The 19,893-nt window shown below is 36.7% G+C and overlaps 1 protein-coding gene and 1 pseudogene across 1 annotated transcript in view; one reads left to right on the forward strand and one right to left on the reverse strand.

Annotated features, from left to right (window-relative positions):
- LOC147171786 (eomesodermin-like) overlaps nt 1-8,434 on the reverse strand; it is a 29,870-nt gene extending 21,436 nt beyond the window's left edge. Inside the window, exon 1 of the mRNA XM_086078186.1 lies at nt 8,289-8,434. The gene's annotated coding sequence lies outside the window, so the exon portion shown is untranslated. The remainder of the gene's footprint in view (nt 1-8,288) is intronic.
- On the forward strand, nt 141-18,806 carry LOC147171787 (uncharacterized; annotated as a pseudogene).
- Nucleotides 18,807-19,893: the final 1,087 nt, after the last annotated feature.

Here is a 19,893-nt window from a genome sequence, read left to right on the forward strand (position 1 = left end):
ATCAGCCTGCCACCATGGGGAGTGAGGAGCAGCAGGGATACTAGAAACCGAGGATACTGAGACTGAAGGAACGTGACGAGAAGAAACGGGATTGGGTAAGGAACCAGGTGAAGTGGGGACTAAGTCTTGACATGGCGGTAATGTGGGGCTATGAGGTGCACAAGATGGGGGCCGGAGTGATGAACTTGGCGGGGACCGAGGTGACGGGGGGTGACATGACCCGGTGTTAAAATAATCCGCAAACGAAAACATGTAAGGGTTTATGGTGGTGAAAAAATCCAAATCGGTGTCTAAATCGGAACTGGAATCTGTAAGTGCATTAACCAAAAAACAGCCTTCTTCATCTTCATCATCGGTGAAGTCTGTGTCTATGAAACAATGGGGTGACAAAATGGTGTCATAGGGCAGGGACTTAAGTGAACTAAGGAGATCGGGTGAATGGGGAACAGAGGACAAGGTGGAACCAGCCAGAGAAAAATAACTTACATGGAGGGAATGGGATTGGGTGGCAGGCTGACGGTGCTTTCGAGCCGACCGACGGCGTGCCGGTCGGCAACGGGAGCTTCCCGCTGGGTCTGATCTTGGTCGGTTCATTCTGTCAAGAAGGGGAAGCTTGGGGACCCAAATGCGGGAAGACGGGACGAGGAGGCAGAGGTTCAATCAAAAAAGGGATTTTAATTTCTACAAAACAAAAGGCGAGACCTAAATTGCAAGGAAAAACAAACCATGGGGATAACAAGGCAAAACGGGCAGCATGACATGGGGGGGAAATCCAAGGCAAAAACGGGCAGCATCACAGGGGGGAAAAACAACAATGAACCGACAGACAGAGGGGAGACAGCAGACTAAATACACAGACTAACGACACAACAAGACACACCTGGGGCAAGACACAAGTGGCTGAGGGCACTGATTGGATCACACGAGGAAGGGCAGGATCACACTTAAACAAGACCAAGGAAGACACACAAGGAAAACAGAACCCAAAACATGACACTGTGTTTGAAATGTTTTTGTGTCCGTGGTTGTTTAAAGTGACGATGGTTGATGGAACACTTTGTAAAATCTTTGCCCATACCAGATAAATCATTAATATATATATATTAGTATCTGGTTGTGTCTTTTTTTGGGTAATAAATACTATATCATTGCTAGCAAAATACTTTGCCCACACTTGTAAATGGCTTATGGTAAAGCCCATATTCACAGCTTTTAAGAAACAGATGTAAAATAACTATGTCAAGTCCTTGAAACATATGCCATGTAAAATTGGTGATCCCTGATGCAAGCACTTAAAGACCTTCAAATATATGATAACCTCTAATGTATATCATGTGTATGCGTGTGTATGTGTTGTGTACTTTTTTCTCTGTTAATCCTGTTATGCTATTGCCTTGTTGTGAGCTGCACTTTAATTGTTTCATATGACTGCCAGTAAAGTTAGTATAGTTTGTTATTTAAAAAAATACTGTCTGTCACTTGACTAAAAAATTAACCAATTAGGAGCTACCTAGCAGTATTTAGGCAAATGAATGCAAGTGAATAGGATCAGAAAATTAAACACATTAATGTGTGAATAATAATACATGGATAACATAACACATTAACTTAAATATGTAATCAGGAGTGTGAGGGAAGCAGTTTTTCAATTTTTGAGGGCGACTAAACTGTGTTTTAAGATTATAGGTGGAGACATAAGTGCTATACACTGTTGTACAGTAGATGGCGGTATGCACAACTATGTTGCTTGCAATCCGTCATTAATAGAAAGAAGCAGAAGAAGAAGAACCTTAGTTAGTTGACGGTCCCTGTGCACTGTCCCCGCATCATCCCTTCATAAGAAACAATGTCATATTCCTCATTCCGATGACAAGTAGGTGCATTCAAAATTAACTCATATCAACTTGTATGTAATTGCCTATATTATTGTGGTTAGACAGAAACATTTGCATTTTAATGATTCTTAGTTATTATGTTATTGAGCCCATAACTTCGAATTTGCAAATCTCTTGCTAACTTTAGAGCAGGGGTGTCAAACAAACGGGATGTTGTTGGTATGTTCCTACTAGTTAGATGTTCACTTTCAAAGAAGAATAGTTTTGCAGTTGCTATTGTTAAGTGATGATCATTAGAGTTTCTTAGAAAGTATCCCCTTTATTTAGTGTTTCAGCTAGTTTAAATGTTCTAGTAATTTTCAACAGACAACCAATTTGCATTTTTTTCCCTTTTTGTTATTTTTCTGTAAATTCTCCATGTCAGATTTACATTTTAGTTCATTAAAGATTATTTCTCTTAATGTTAGAGGTATTTGTGACAACCCTAAAAGGAAGGCTATTTTCATGTTTTGTAGATGGAAAAAATGCAGATTTGATTTTTATTTTTTACAAGAGACTCATTCAAGTGAAAAGGATGACAAATATTGGAAAGCACAATGGGGTAATTAGTGTTATTTTTGTAATGCTTCACAACCGTCAGCAGGGGTAGCTGTTATCCTTAACAAATTTAAAGGTAATATTATTGAGACCTTTTACTCAGATGAGGGCAGATGGATAATTCTGGTTTTCAAATTGGATAACACCTTCTTTATTGTTTGTAATTTGTATAATCATAACAAAAACAATCAAGCTAAAGTCATGTGTACACTATTGTGTGGGAAACTTAAAATACTTAAAATGAAATATGAGGGAGCCCACTTGATACTTGGGGGAGATTATGACGCTCCTGATGATCTTGTAGATAGAGCTCCGATAAGAATATCCCAACACACTCAATATAAATGTACTGTTTTTATCAGTGAACAACTGTCAATAATAGATGTATGGCGATTTTTAAATCCTGAAAAGAAAGAGTTGACTTGGAGTAACGGTAATAGATCTTTGCAATCAAGGAATGACATATTGTTTATTTCACCTTTATGTTTACAATTTATTTTAGAATGCTCTCAGGATTTTGCTCCATTATCTGATCATAAATTGATTTATATTGCTTTAATCGGCTCTAAACAACAAGAGAATAAATTACGGGGGAATACTTTAAATTCAAGGTAAGACAGTTAGCTATGAAATGGAGTAAAGAAATAAAAAATAAAAAGCTGTATCTTGAAATAAATTAATGCCATGAAAGATTTAAATCTCTTATTGAGTAAAGATAATTTGTCAAAGAAGGAAGAGATTGAATTGAAAAAATTAAAAGAATATTTAGACAATGCATATATTAATATGGCTAAAGGTGCCATTGTAAGGTTGAGAGCTAAATGGTTAGATTAGGCGAGAAAAACTAGTTATTTTTTTGCTCTGGAGAAACGTAACCAAAAAAGAAATAATATTTTGGCGCTTAAGATAAATGATGATATTACCACCAATCACTTAGACATTTCAAATCATGTAGGAGAGTTTTACACTCATTTATATAAATCAAACAATTGCATCAGTGATTGGGATAGATTTACTAGATCGGTCAAAGAATTCACACCAAATATTTCAGAACAGTTCAAATGTGAACAGTCAATTACAATACCTGAAATATCTGAGGCTATTTGCGGAATGAAAAAACAGAAATCCCCAGGTAATGATGGACTATCAGAGGAGTTCTATTTACATTTTTCGGAAGTTATCAAAGATCATATCTTAGAATTATATAAAGAATGCATCAAGGGAGAAATGTCTACAAGTATGAAACAAGGTATAACCTTGATACCTAAACCTGAAAAAGATCACTTATATATAGAAAATTGGAGATCTATTACACTCTTGAACATAGATTATAAAATTATTTCTCTGATATATGCTAACAGACTAAAAACGGGTCTTGATGACATTATAGGGGAAATTTAAACTGGATTTATGTTAAACCGGCACATTGGTGCGAATGTAAGGCTCGTGCTTGACTTATTAGTGTAGCGATCTGGGGGGCTGTGTTGCTGTTTAGTTTATCTTCCTTGTTTTCCAGTTGCTATGGTGACGGACGTGGGCAGAGTCTGCTGCGGCGCATCTGCTGCCTATCACAATCAGCAGGGTTAAAAAGCCTGGTGTCTGCGGACAGGAGACGTTGGGCTATTTTCGCACTGCTACCTTGCTTGCTGCCAACGCGACTCTTGAGTCTCTGTCTCGCCATAGTTCTGCTAGTTTTTGTGTTACGACCTAGTTTATTCTCGTAGTTCTCCAGTACGCAGCGGCTCAGTCCACTCGCGCGTCCTTAGTTGCACTTTAACATTATATATTGTAGTATTCCTTGTGTTTTTGTATTTTATTTTGTTACTTTATATTATTCCAGTCCGCAGTGCTTCTGTACCCTCGCGCGCCTTTAGTTTTTGATAGAGTATTTTAGTGTCTCGCTTTTGGTTACTTGTTTGCTACTTTGAATTTAGCTGTTTTCCTTGGATTGTTCCATGCGCCTTTTGTTAAATTAAAATCTAGTATTTTTTGTAGTTACGTTCGTCTGCTTTGGGACTCTCTGCACGCACGCACGCACGCACGCACGCACGCACGCACGCACGCACGCACGCACGCACGCACGCACACACACACACACACACACACACACACACACACACACACACACACACACACCTAACAATTAGATTACTCTGAGTATATTGATAATGATTCCCTTATAGTTTTTCTTGATTTTTACAAAGCCTTTAATACGGTGGAACATAATTTTTTATTTGAAGCTTTAAAAACTTTTGGTTTTGGTCAAAATTTCATATCAATCATTGAAATGTTTTATAAAGGCATACACAGTTGAGTCATATTATATCCAAATACTACTAATAGATTTTCTGTCCTGAGGTCCGTCCGTCAAGGTTGTCCAATATCCCCATTTTTATTTCTAATTGTGATGGAAATACTTTATTTACATCTCCCGAATAGGCCGGTTATCAAAGGTTTATCAATTTTTAATAAGGAAATTAGACTGACTCAATTAGCAGATGATACTGCACTGTTCCTTAGAGACAAACAACAAATTGAGAATGCAATCTCATTGGTCGATGATTTTTCACCTGCTTCTGGGTTAAAACTTAATAAATCAAAATGTGAAATTTTGTGTTTATTTCAAACGGATGTGCAAACTCTATGTGACATTCCTGTTAAATAAATGTGTTCAATATATAGGTGTCCATGTTTGTAGGAATGTTAAGGAGAGACATTTAAACTTCTCCAGATTACAAAAAACTAAAACAATATTGAATTTATGGCTTCAAAGAGATTTGTCAATTTTGGGAAGAGTTCTTTTGACTAAAGCAGAAGGTGTTTCTAGATTTATATACCCTGCGCTTTCTCTTGATGTCAGTGACTCCATAAGCAACAACATTTATATAATGTTTGTTAATTTTGTATGGAAGAACAAACCATCATCTGAAGAAAACCTTGTTATCTGCACCAAAAGTGGTCGATTTGAACTCTTGGACTTCATGGACTTGATTTACACATTTAAAGTGAAGTGGGTAAAAGAATGTATGACAGCTCCAGGATCTTTAGGGTATTTTATTCCATATAACATTTTCAACAATTAAGGAGATCTTCAATTTTTGTTGTTGTGCAAACTATAACGTCTCAAAGCTACCTGTTAAATTGTCAGGGTTTTATCAACAAGTTGGCAAGGAAACTGTGTCACACTCGTAATTTTTCCCCACATAACTCTATTATTTGGAACAATAAATGTATTCCTAAAAAACATCATTATATACTAAATTATTATATCTATCTATAATAATAACATTATTTTTGTTAAAGACTTATTTAACTGTAATGGCAAACTCCTCAGTTATTCTGATTTCTTTTTTACTGGAAAAGGCATTTCCTAAAAATTTTCAAGAGTTTCATATAGTGGTAAATTCCATCCCTAGTGGAATAATACAGTTAATGAAAGGTTATAATAACCAAAATTATCAACCAGTGAGTAGCAATATTCTTTATATAAATTGTATGGATATTTTAAGCAACAAATGTATCAATAAACACATCAGAGAATCTCTTTACAAAGTTTAAAAAATTATGCCGCATGGGAATTTTTTGGGGAATACTCAGTTTAGGAATATTAGTTGGAGTAAAGCATGGCTTGTTCCTTTTAAGTTCTTCATTACAAATAAAGTAAGAGAATTACATTTAAAAATATTACATACTATTTACCCAACAAACATGTATGTTTCACATCTTGTAAATATTGTTGACAAATGTTCTTTTTGTAAAGTTGTACCGGAACGTGTAACACATTTATTTTTTGATTGCCCTATCTCCTGCTGCTTTTTGGAAGGATATAAGCAAAAACATTATTACCCTTTTTTAATCTAAGAACAAAAAAATGTTAACATTGGTTAACTTGTATATTTTATTGGGAAAATTCTATATCCATAAGTGTAATTTTTTATTCAAATTGATTCTGATTGAAATTGAAAATTATTTTAAGTCTCTTAAATTTGTAACAAATAAGAAATGTCATTTGATAATTAATATTCATGCAGAATTGTTTTTTTTTAAATTGCCTCCTGGAGATACTTAAATGTTTTTCTTTTTATGTTTTTCTTTTCTTTAAAAAAAAAAAAGTGATTCATGTAAATTGGATTGACTGATATTTGTATTCTTTTTCTATGTTCAATAAATGGTTAAAAAAAGAAATGTCTGTTTGTGTGTGTGTATATATATATATATATATATATATATATATATATATATATATATATATATATATATATATATATATATATATATATATATATATATATATATATTTAATTTGTTGTTACATTGACAAGATTTGTTAAAGAATTGTCAATTTGTATTCTGTCATTAAAAGAAAAAGTTTAAACCTGCCGTACCTCACGTCAAGCACCTCAAAGAAACATTAAGATTTCTGAACATCTATTCTCGGACTTCAAAAACAAAGATAAAATATTTCAAAAAACAAGAGACATACTCTGCAAAAACTGTCGAAGATGGCAATTTGGAAATAGTCCTTTTTTTCTCCCACTCAGAAGAACATTGACTGCTGCACACAGAAGTTGACTGCTCATTTCGGTTTGCGTTGTTGTTTCAGCGCTGGTGGATAATATTTGGATGAGTTTGGATTTTTGTCTATTAAATACAAGGAGCACAGTTGACTGCACAATCCAGTATACTACACACAATGGCATCTGCGGTGTTATATATACAATGGGTTGTGGCTCCAAGGTCTTTGATTTTATTGAGAGGCATTTCCAAATGGCTCTTTGAGTACAAAGGTTGCCGACCCCTGCTATAGGCCTATACTATATCGGCGACAAAACCATGTTTATAAAGCTGTATCAAGATCTTAGATCTTGAATGTATGTGATAAAACAATTCCACACATGTTCTTGTGTTCTCCCTCTAATTGTATGCAGACGCTAATCCCCAGTTTTATTATTCATTCAATTAATGATTTTTGAATCATTCAATTTCTGATGCGATTCTGGATCCCAAGGGGATGACTGATGTGAAAATGGGGAAATAGGCAATTATTTTTCCGTTTGAAGAAACCTGTGATGTTCCATAGATCAGACAGCCGTACATGTTAGGAAATGTATATTGTTTATCTTCTAAAACAGTGGTTCTCAATCTTTTTTCAGTGATGTACCTGCCCCCTGTGAAATGTTTTTTCAGCCAAGTACCCCCTAACCAGTGAAAAAAAATGTTGGTTGAAAATAACAAAAAATAGAGCGTGGTGCCATTGCCTGATTTATTAAACTTTGGAACTTCATTTGTACAGTGGTCTCTCTTGAACAATTTGGAAATCTTTTTAAAGGAAATAAATAAAACTACAAATAAAGATTTGTGCACATAAAAAATTGTATCACCATTAAGTGGGATCATCATCCTTTGGGATCATAGTAAAGATTTGTTCTCAAAAAGAAGTAATTAAATTGAAATAAAAATTTCAAACGATTGACAGGTAGCTGGCATATGACAGTTTGGGTCAAACCATTCTGGTTTGAGGAGACTGAATATATATATTGAGCCTACTAAATATAAATTGTATTTTATTCACTTAGATTTTCCTGAAATATTTACAAAATTATAATACATAATTCTAATTTTAAAATCTTGCATACCCCCTGGAATGCCTCACGGACCTCCAGGGGTACTCGTACCCCCATTTGAGAACTACTGTTCGAAAATATTTGTTTTAAGATAGTTTTTTTTTCTTTTTACAAACAAACAAACAAAAAGTAAAACAAAATATCAATGCCAATTATATTTCTCGTATCGTTATTTCAATGATCAATTTGTGAAATTATATAAATCAATACAATATTATATACATAAACTCACCCACAGATATTCTCCACTTGTCCTCTTAGTAGATGAGCAAATGAGAATAAATCAAAGAGTTACAGCTACATGGCATGAAGTTGTGTTGGCAGGGATTGGCAGCTTTGTCCTTGTGGCCACAACTCCCATGTAAGCAGCCTGTTATCTCCTCCTGTTTTTGTGGGGAGGGGCAGAGGATCCTCAGCATCACATTGAGCATTGGTGAGCAAAACTACTCCTAGATCCATTCTTATTAGAGATGTCAATGAGTCTTTCACAATGTTGTATTTTACTGTAGCATCAATATTCTTCTATAAACAGTAATCATTTTACTAGGCAAATCATGTACAATTTGTGGACTGTATTAGGATTTAGTTGCATTTAAATCAAAAGTTATTAGATTATGTTTTTTTTGTATTTAATTACTCTCATTTACAGTACTTGTATCAGTTAAACCAATTGTTCTGTTTTTAATAATTACATTTATTAAAATAATTAATTTATTAATTAATACAAACAGAAAATGTATTTTTAGTGATACAAGTACTGTAAATGAGAGTAATTAAACACATAATTTAATTACTTTTAATTTACGTATAACTAAATCCTGATACAATCCACACATTGTACATAATTTGCCCAGTACATTGATTTGTTACTGTTCATTATAAAATGTTGCTGGTACGGTCAAAAACAATACTTTTTAGACATATTGTAAATAAGCAAGACAGCAAGAAATAAAAAACACAGACAGAATCCTTTCAAGGGAAAAGAAAGTCATATGTACCTGACAGAGATTTGTTTTTAAACAATGTTGATTAAAAAAAAAATATATGCTGAAGGTGATTGCAAATGAGAACATTGACACTAACAGACAAATCCAAATCATGAAAAGCCGTCATGATCACAGGGAAAAGTGTAAAGCAGTCTGTAAACATTTATTAGCAATATTATACAAGTCCCTTAATTAGATTGATTATGTTAAGGTAGGGCTGTGCAATTAATTGAAATTCAATTACAATTTAAATTACACTCCACAATTATAAAAACAGGATAATTGTAAAAAAAAGAAAATAAAAGATTATTAATACACATTTTGAGTTGTTTAAATTTATACATTTGTACCTTTTTAGATTTTAAAATAACTAATTTAATAAATTCTGTTTCATCCAAAAAAAACTTGCGTAATTATCGTGTTATTTTTTAATTTTTTACGTTTAAACAGTTTCTTGTTTTGTACCAAAAAATAAATAATCGTCTTACTGCACAATGCACATGCTGCACTCCAACTTCAATTTTTTTGCCAACATAAATAAATAAATAAATAAATAAATATATATTATTATAAATTATGCTTGGTCCAAAAGGAACTTACATAATTATAGCGTTTCTATTTTTTAAATTGGTCAATATTTTTAAATGTGTAATTACTTTCTTGTTTTGTACCAACAAATAAATGATCGTCCTACTGCATAGTGCACAAACTGCAGTCCAACTATATATATATATATATATATATATATATATCGCCGGGCCCGCTTGTTGGCCTCATTGCCGCCGCCTGTTGGGCTTGCTTGCCGGCTCCATCGCTGCTGCCAGGCCTGCTGGTTGGCTTTGTCACCGCTGCTGTTCACCGGGCCTGCTTGCTGGATTCATCGCCGCCGCTCGCCGGGCCTGCCTGCTGGCCTCATCGCCGCCGCCTGCCTGCCGTGTCATTACAGGACTCAGCGATGAAAAACTAGGGCCCCAGTTTTGAAAGGTAGGCTTTCAAGATGGCGCCACAAAAGGCTGCTCAGAAATCAGACGAGGAGTTTGTCTCCATGACTCAAGTAAATGAACTAATGCAGCAGCAAAAAGACATGTTCATAGCATTACTACAACAACAGAAGTTTCTTATTGATAATTGTGGATTCAACAAACAACAGATTAGATGCACTTTCACTGGAGGAGATAAAGATAACCTTACAATACACTCAAAAAGAAGTGGAGGATTTAAAAATGGACAAGAATAAACAGATGGAGCACAACAAAGCTTTACATTATGTCGGATGTTTTCAAAGTATGTGATAGTATGCTGGTTGTCACTGACACCATGGATTATTTGGAGAAACAAATTAATCTTTGATGGAATTCTGGAGTTACCAGGAAAGTCATGGACTGAGTCGGAGTGAAAGGTTACAAAAGTGATAACTGAAAACCTAAAAATTCAGCAAATAGTTGAGATAGAAAGGAACCATCGCACAGGAAAATTTAGTGAGGACAGACAAAGAAGACCAAGACCGGTGGTAGTGAAGCTGCAAAGATTTAAGGACAAATCAGTTATTCTACAAAAAGCTAAGAATTTTAAGGGAACCAAAATTTAACCATAATTGAGACATAATACAGATGCTGTTAAAAGGAAAAGAAAATAACTGATTCCTGAACTGAGAGCTGCACGAGAGAGAGGAGAAATTGCACACTTACGACATGACAAGTGATTACTCATGCCCGCAAAAACTCAGTAAAGGCAAATAAACCACAAAAGTATGAGAAATATACAATCTCTAGGGTATTCAATACAATAAACTCACTGTAGATGATAACAAAAATACACCACAAGTACATATCAACAGCAGCACAGTAACACAAGGAAAGATGAACATGATGAACACAAATAATATGGACTTGAAAACATTTAAATACGCTGACTACAAGACATTCGACCCTGAGAATAAATAAATAAATAAAACCAACAATAACTTAGACTTCAGAAACAAGACGAAGAACACAACACTCCATGGCTGCCTTTAAGTTGGATTTAGAAAAACATAATTGGTCTGTGGTCTATTCAAATGACGATCCCAATATCGCATACAGTGCATTTCAGTCTACCATTATTTGTCTATACAATAAACATTGTCCATTGATAAAAGTCACAAGAAAATTTAAAGGTCTAAATAAGCCATGCATGACGAAGGGGATAGAGAATGCATGTAAAAAGAAAAAAAAATTATACAAAAGATTTATTAAATTGAGAACTATGGAAGCTAAAATAATTAACTATTGAATATAATACGAACAAGTAAGAAAGATCATAACCATGCATTACTAGAGCAGAATAAAAGCAACACACAAGAAATATGGAAAATACTAAATCATATAATTAAAATCCATACATCCATCCATTTTCGTAACCGCTTTTCCTCACAAGGGTCGCGGGGGGCGCTGGAGCCTTTCCCAGCTGGCTTCAGGCAGTCGGCGGGGTACACCCTGAACTGATTGCCAGCCAATCGCAGCATATAATTAAAAATAGTTAAAAAAAAAAGATTATCCAGAGTATTTTATAAAAGATAAAAATATTATTATTGAAAACATTTCAGACATAGCTAATGATTTTAATGAGTATTTTGTTAATGTTGGGAGTAATTTGGCAAAAGAAATCCCTGAGCCAAGAAACAAACATGAAATAGATAAGCACGTCAAAAATAATTCATCCACTATGTGGCTTACTACTGTTAATGATACAGAAGTTTTAAATTTTGTTAAAATATTAAAAAAAATAAAAAGTCCACTGACTGCTTCAACATTGATATGACATTAGTAAAAAATTATTATAGAATATGTTGTGCAACCTTTCACATATATATATATATATATATATGTAAATTGTCGTTTAAAGCCGGTATATTTCCATCAAAAATTAAAATAGCAAAAGTTATTCCTATTCATAAAAATGAAGAAAGATACATATTCACTAATTATATATCAATATCACTGCTGCCACCGTTCTCAAAAATTCTAGAACATTTATTTTCATTTAGACTAGACAATTTTATTGACAAACATGAACTTTTAAGTGAAAATCAATATGGGTTTATGGGAACTCGTAGAAGCAATATCTACTTACATAGATAATAAAAAAAATACTGTTGGAATTTTTATAGATTTAAAAAAAGCATTTGATACCAAGAAATTTGGCATATAAATGGATGAAAAGTTTTTGGGATAATAGATATCAGTACTTACAGTTTAACAATATACAATCAAGGGTCTGTGCTTGGCCCCAAATTAGTTATATTGTATATAAATAAAAAATATTCAAAAGTATCTTATTCGCCGATGACACAACTCTCTACTGTTCAGGAGAGAACCTTAAGCAGCTTCTGACGACTGTGGAGTATGAATTAAACACATAAAAAATTTGGTTTGACATGAACAAATTATCACTAAACTTAAATAAAACAAATTTTATAGTTACAGGTCAAAATTATGGTAAATTCAATTGAAATTGAAAGAGTGTATGAAAATAAATCTCTTGGAGTAGTTATTGATGAAAAATTATGTTGGAAGTCACACATAGATAATGTCAAAAGAGAAATGTAAAAAATGATAGGGATACTCTCTAAAACTAAGGATGTCCTGAATAAGAAATCATTATGCACATTATATTGTTTATTATTATTACCATATCTAACCTATTGTGTGGAAATCTGGGGAAATGCATATAAAACAAACACCGATCCTGTTTTCAAACTGAAAAAAAAGCCATAAGAATTATAAATCGATCAAAATATACAGAGCCAACTCATTCTCTATTTATTAAATCAAATACAATGCAAGTTTATGACTTAGTTGAATTTAAAATAGCACAAATAATTTATAAAGTACAACACAATCTACTCTGCCACAGTACTCAAGCTATTTGAAATTAGAGAGAGTCCTTAAAACATAATTGGTACAAGTGTGTACAAAAAAAATTAAAACAAGAACAAATATTAAGCAAAGGTGATTCTATCCATCCTGGTCACTCCCAAAGAGAACCTCATCATCGTCATCCCTGCCAACTCCAGCTCTGCCTCCTGTCTTTTCCTCAGTGGCACTGTCTCCAGACCAAACAACATTGCTGGTCTCATCATACTTTTATAAACCGTTTCTTTCATTTTAGCTCAAACTTTTCTATCACACATCACACCTGACACTTTTCTCCACCCGTTCCAGCATGCCTGCGCACGCTTCTTCACTTCTTTTCCACACTCTCCATTGCTCTGGACTGTTGACCCTAAATACTTAAACTCATCCACCTTCTTGGTCTCTTATCCCTGTAACCTCACTCTTCCACTTGGGTCCCTACCATTCACACACAGATACTCTGTCTTGCTACAACTAACCTTCATTCCCCTCCTTTCCAGGGCAAACCTCCACACCTCTAGCTTCTCCTCCACTTGTTCCCTGCTCTCACTACAGATCACAATGTCATCTGCAAACATTATAGTCCATGGAGATTCCTGTCTAACCTCGTCTGTCATCCTGTCCATTGCCATAGCAAACAAGAAGGGGCTCAAAGCTGATCCCTGATTTAGTCCCACTTCCATTTTGAACTCCTACGTCACACCGACAACACACCTCACCACTGTCTTACAGTCCTCATACATGTCCTGCACCACTGGAACATATTTCTTTGCTATTCCAGACTTACAAAACCACAGTTCCTCTCTGGGCACCCAGTCGTAAGCTTTCTCCAGATCTACAAAGACACAATGCAGCTCGTTCTGACCTCTGTACTTCTCTATCAACATCCTCAAAGCAAATACTGCATCTGTGGTACTATTTTTTGGCATGAAACCATACTGCTGCTCACAAATGTTTACCTCTTCCCTCAGTCTAGCTTCAACTACCCTTTCCCTTAGCTTCATTGTGTGGCTCATTAGCTTTATTCCTCTGTAGTTGCCACAACTCTGCACGTCTCCCTTGTTGATCCTGTTGAACAACCCAGTCAGAAATTCTACTGCTACCTCTCCTAGACACTTCCATACCTCCACAGGTATATCATCAGGACCAAGTGCCTTTCCACACTTCATCCTCTTCAATGCCCTTCTCACTTCATCCTTACTAATCTTAGCTACTTCTTGGTCCACAACAGTCACCTCTTCTAATCTTAGTTCTCTCTCATTTTCCTCATTCATCAACTCTTCAAAGTACTCTTTCCATCTTCCCATCTGCCAACAAACTTCCATCCCTATCCTTTATTACCCTAACCTGTTGCATATTCTTCCCACCTCTGTCTCTTTGCCTTGCCAACCTGTATAGATCAGTCTCTCCCTCCTTACTATCCAACCTAGCATACAAGTCATCGTAAGCCCCTTGTTTGGCTTTTGCCACTTCTACTATCACCCTACGCTGCAATTCCCTGTACTCCTGTATACTTTCTTCAGTCCTCTGTGTCCCACTTCTTCTTAGCTAACCTCTTTCTCTGCTTCCACTTCTGCACCTCCTCATTCCACCACCAAGTCTCCTTATCTCCTTTCCTTCCAGATGACACAAGGACTGTCCTACCTGTCTCCCTGGTCACATTTGCTGTTGTTGTCCAGTCATTTGGAAGCACCTCCTGACCATCCAGAGCCTGTCTAAACTATTTCCTGGAAGTCATACAACACTCTTCCTTTTTCAGCTTCCACTATTTCATCCTCTGCTCTGGTGATGAGGAAGACAAAGACTGCAAAGGCAGAGTCATCCTACACACTACCATCATATGCTGTTTGGCTACACTCTCACCTACCACAACTTTGCAGTCGCTAATCTCCTTCAGATTACACCGTCTACACAAGATGTAGTCTACCTGTGTACTCCTACCTCCACTCTTGTAGGTCACCCTATGTTCCTGCCTCTTCTGGAAGAAAGTATTCACGACAGTCATTTCCATTCTTTTTGCAAAGTCAACCACCATCTGTCCTTCTCCGTTCCTCTCCTGGATACCAAACTTGCCCATCACCTCCTCATCACCTCTGTTTCCTGAACCGTGTCCATTGAAGTCTGCAGCAATGACAACTCTCTCACTTCTCGGGATGCTCTGCATCCTTACTCCAAGTTCCAACCAAAAGTTTTCCTTCTCCTCCAGCTCACATCCTACCCGTAGTGCATATCCACTAACAACATTGATCATCACACCTTCAATTCCTAGTTTCAGGCTCATCACTCTATCCGACACTCTTTTTACCTTCAGGACGTTCCTAACAAACTCCTCCTTCACGATAACTCTTACTCCATTCCTCTTCCTATCTACACCATGATAGAATAACTTGAACCCTGCTCCTAAACTTCTAGCTTTGTTCCCTTTCTACCTGATCTCCTGAACACACAATATGTACACCTTCCTCCTCTGCATCATGTCAACCAGCTCTCTACCTTTTCCTGTCATAGTTCCAACATTCAAAGTCCCTACTCTCAGTCCTAGACTGTTGGTGTTCCTCTTCTCTTTCCTCCTACAAACACACCTTGCTCCTTCGACCAACAGTAGTCCAGTTTCCACCGGCACCCTGTAGGTTAACAGCACCGAAGGCGGTCGTTGTTAACTCGGGCCTCGACCGATATGGAAGTCATATATTTGATTCGCATTTTTGATTTGCCCAAGTTTTTACGTCGGATGCCCTTCCTGACACAACCCTCTGTATTTATCCGGGCTTGGGACCGGCGCAAGAAGACACTGGCTTGTGCCCCCTTGCGGCTACAGTTTATAGAGTTATATATTATATATTATTATATATATTACATATATAATTTTTTAAAATTGTTATTATTTTTAAATGCTCAAACATTTTCTTGTTTTGTACCAAAAAATAAATAATCATTTGAATAATCATGATTTCAATTATTGCCAAAATAATGGTGATTATTATTTTTTCCATAATTGAGCAGCCCTATATTAAGGTCTGCTTTCAATCTGTTCCATATACTATCTTGTGTGGATATTTCTTTTTTTTAAGGTCAAAGGTCACAGACAGTTTTTGGGGTTTTGGGGTATCTTAGAAAATAGGATAGATAGAATAGATACATAGAGAAGTTTTTGCAGAAAAACACAAATAATTGAAGGATAAGCTTGGAAGGCACCCTCTCAAGTACTTCCCCAGTTCAAAGGGAACTAGAAGGAGAGTTGAAATCATGCTGCAGTGGTGTGATAATGGGAACACCCTTGAGTCGTGCCATCCTCTTAAGAGTTAAAAATGACATTTAGTGATTTTCATACCTCAATTAAAAATGACTCATTACTTACTTCGTCTGGCCTGCTGGCAAAAATGCAGCAAAAATTATCCTCCTGAAGGCACACCTCTACTGTGCTTTTCCCAGCCCTGTCCGCGTAGCGATGTGTGTAGTCAGTTTCCCAGTAGAAAAGTCCTTTACGCAAATAGGCAGTTCGCTACGCAGCCTTTTTCTTTTCTTTTTTGAGAGCCTTTTTACGTCGCTGTATTATTCCTATGCAAACATGCACTCGTGAATTCAAAACACACTTAATGCACAGCAAATCGGCAAATCTGGAGAATATAAAACTATTTTCAAGCCTTTCTTTTGAGGATGGGAGCCTTAGCTACCAGATATTCAGAAAAGTAAGGGACAAATAATTATTTGTACATTTCACAAAGAATGGCGCAAAAGGAAAGATTGGCTTTGTGGATGTGCTTCGATTAACTGGCTGTTTGGCATTGCTATTGATATTGCTTGCTTGATTTTGTCTTTTACAGGGAGATATTCACTTTATTACATTCTTTCCGAGCGTCCGGGCGGGTTTGAAATTGCTAGTTTTTCGTTGTGCGGCAAATGGGAGGCAGTGCACTGCAACTTTACTGTGGCTGGCAGACTGCACACTGGCTGATAGTGGCCCAGAACTTTAGCTGAGTGTCAAGTGTTGAGCTGCTGCACCGGAGGCAATGGGTACGAACTCCGCTCGAAGTAAAAAAAAATAAAAAGTTTTGCGCAGCAAAAAATGTAAGACTTCAAAAGAGAGTAATGTTTTTTTGTTTTATTTTCGACCCATCCACAGGAGGCATATGTTAAAATAGTTTGAAGGTATGGCATCTTGTATCTGAGTATCAAGTATCTCGAGGTTAGGCTGAGTGTCCTGTTTTTTTGGAAATTAAAATATGGTCACTCTAGGATACGTTGTACACTCGCCTGCCGACACACATGTTTGTAATTGGTGTATGCGTCTCAATTTGCGACTGCCTGCCTACCCAAACCTAGAGCTCACTGCATGTCACTGATATACTGTAAACTGTTCATTTCTATCGGTTTCTGCCAAGTGACGTGTAATGTTTACTCCGTCGCCGTGCATTGTGGGTAAATCAAATTTTTTTGTGGAAAAGGCTGGAAAGTCAAGATTTTTATTTTTTGCGCACAATTGTTTACAAAAATGGTTCGATCATGTAGCGTGAAAGGCATCCAATCCCGAAGCGGCAGAGCAGGGGACGAAGGTATTCGTTTTTTTCGTTTTCCAACTTGGAAAAGATCGCATGGACCTCAGGCTGAGGAAATAAGAAGAAAGAAGGATCTCACTTTCAACAAAGTGTTTCCCCACGTAGGTTTGTTCTTGGCATTTTCATAAAGATAACGGAAAGTTTTAATGTCATTTTGAATAATGAATTACTTGTATTATATAATTATGTATTGTTTGTACTTAACACACCAAAGTCACGTAGAGTGCGTTTATTTCCACATTCCTCCACATTAACATCCAGTCACTGAACACACTTCCTAGGCAATACTGACATCTAGGAGTATATTGATACAATTTATATTAATTATTATCTTTATTATTTGAAAGACACATGTAAACAGCCATATTCAGGTATCAATCAGCCATGTGGAATTACTGGTATGGCTGCCTCTTTTAAATTCTTGTGTGTTGTTTTGCTTCTCTTGTTTGTTTTTTGTCTTAAATAGACCCAGAGTCTAAATAAAGACTCTAATATTTTTTAAAGGATTGTAGTTGGAGCATTGTTTGATCCAGTGTGAACTTTCTCTCTCAATAAAACCTAATATGTGTTTCAGGTGAGCCAGCATATGAAATTATGGAGAGTGACCCAGACTGAGCTCCATCCCTACATCTTGGACACACATCTCTCAAACCAAGCAGAGACAGGGATACACCATGATGTAGACACTGATGATCTGCAGACCAAGGAGACAGGTGATGCCGAAGAAGGAAATGGTCAGTTGGAGATTGGAGAAGACAGAGAAAAAAAAACCTCAGCTGATCACAGACAAGGAGGTACAGAACACCTCTGTAACTGACACAGGCTGAATGTGACCTCTGTGTGCTAAGGCGTGCAGAGGTCAACCACCTGATGGAGGAAAATTGAGAACTGCGACGCAAACTTAGTGAGTGCATGATATCCGATGTTTTTTTTGGAGCTGATGATGAAAAAGTAAAGTATTACACTGGTCTGCCAAACCTTGTGACCTTTATGGCCCGCTTTCATTTTTTGTTGCCACTGATGCCCAATCAAAAGAAAAGTCTTCCTCCTTTTCAGATGCTCCTGTTCACACTCATGCGCTTCAGATTGGATCTCCCTCTGAATCACCTTGCTTATCTGTTTCATGTTTCCCCAAGGACTACGTACAAAACATTTCATGATATGGTGTCATTTCCGTATGCAAATTTGAGACATGCTAATGTATGGCCATATAGAAACACTCTCCACAAAGTAATGCCACACCAGTTTGTGGAAGCCTGTGGACAGAGTGGCAGTGATTATTGACTGCTTTGAGATATTTACATAAAAACCTGAAGGCTGGGGCAACAATGCTTCATGGTATCCAAAGATTATGCCAAATAATTAATTTCATAATAAATTAATTTAAATTAGTCTCTTAATGTTTACATATATTAAGTTCATATTAAGCATGTAGGAGATTTTTGTTGATAATGTGCTGTTTATTAACAATGTACAAAAACCTTGAAAGTCTATGAAATAATTAATATCAGTTTTTGACATGAATTAAATTTTAACGCATACACTTGTTTAGTTTAATTCATTTAAGGAACAAGTCAAATTTTGTCCCCTTCGTTTTCCACACACCCTATGGAAAAAAAAGTTCCTCATACTACTACTTTATTTAGTTTGTGCAAAACGTTAACTTATTGATGTCCGTCCAAAACAATCTATCTGAACATACTGTAAAAGTTATTTCAAACAGTCACTCACGTCTCACGGGGAAACCAACATGACACTGCCAAAAACATATAATCTTGGACTCTGGAGATTCTTCTTCTCCAGACTCTTAGTGAGGTGGATTTCAACATTTTGTGGTAACTAGCGCCAGCTACTGTGCAGGAGGGGCATAACAATTAGTAGGCGTCTGACTGATGAAAATGCTGGCAGGCTGCATTGAAAGACGTGCGGCGCCACACAATGCACCACACAACTGTGTGTGTGTGGGGGGGGGGGGGGGCATGGGGGGTGCCATCGGTTGGGGACCGCGGTATAGAGCAGTGCTGCGGTCCCCTGTCCGTGTCCCCGCTGCGCCCCCACCCCCTATTTTTTTTTTTTTAATGCACCACATACACTCACTGACATGCCTGGGAGGCAGGTGGATCGGAGCGTGGGGATATCATTTCCCTCTGCTCCGGTTCCCCTGCTCCTAATTTTAATGCACCACACACACACACTTGTATATACACTGGGTGGGGACACATTCAAGGTATAGGGGTAGAGTTCGCCAGTCGGCGAGCTGGCGGACTCAGTAACAGGGGTTAACTTTCACTAAGAACGCTGGGGTGACGACCGGGGCCTTTCCCCGCTGGGCCTGGGGTTTGGGGGTGCCGGCCATCCTCCGGTGCCCCCATCTCCCCTGCTGCCCCCGGCGTTCCGTCCCT

This window comes from Leptonotus elevatus, chromosome 6, assembly GCF_054856555.1.
Source record: "Leptonotus elevatus isolate MCC_2025b chromosome 6, RoL_Lele_1.0, whole genome shotgun sequence".
NCBI classification, from domain to species: Eukaryota; Metazoa; Chordata; class Actinopteri; order Syngnathiformes; family Syngnathidae; genus Leptonotus; species Leptonotus elevatus.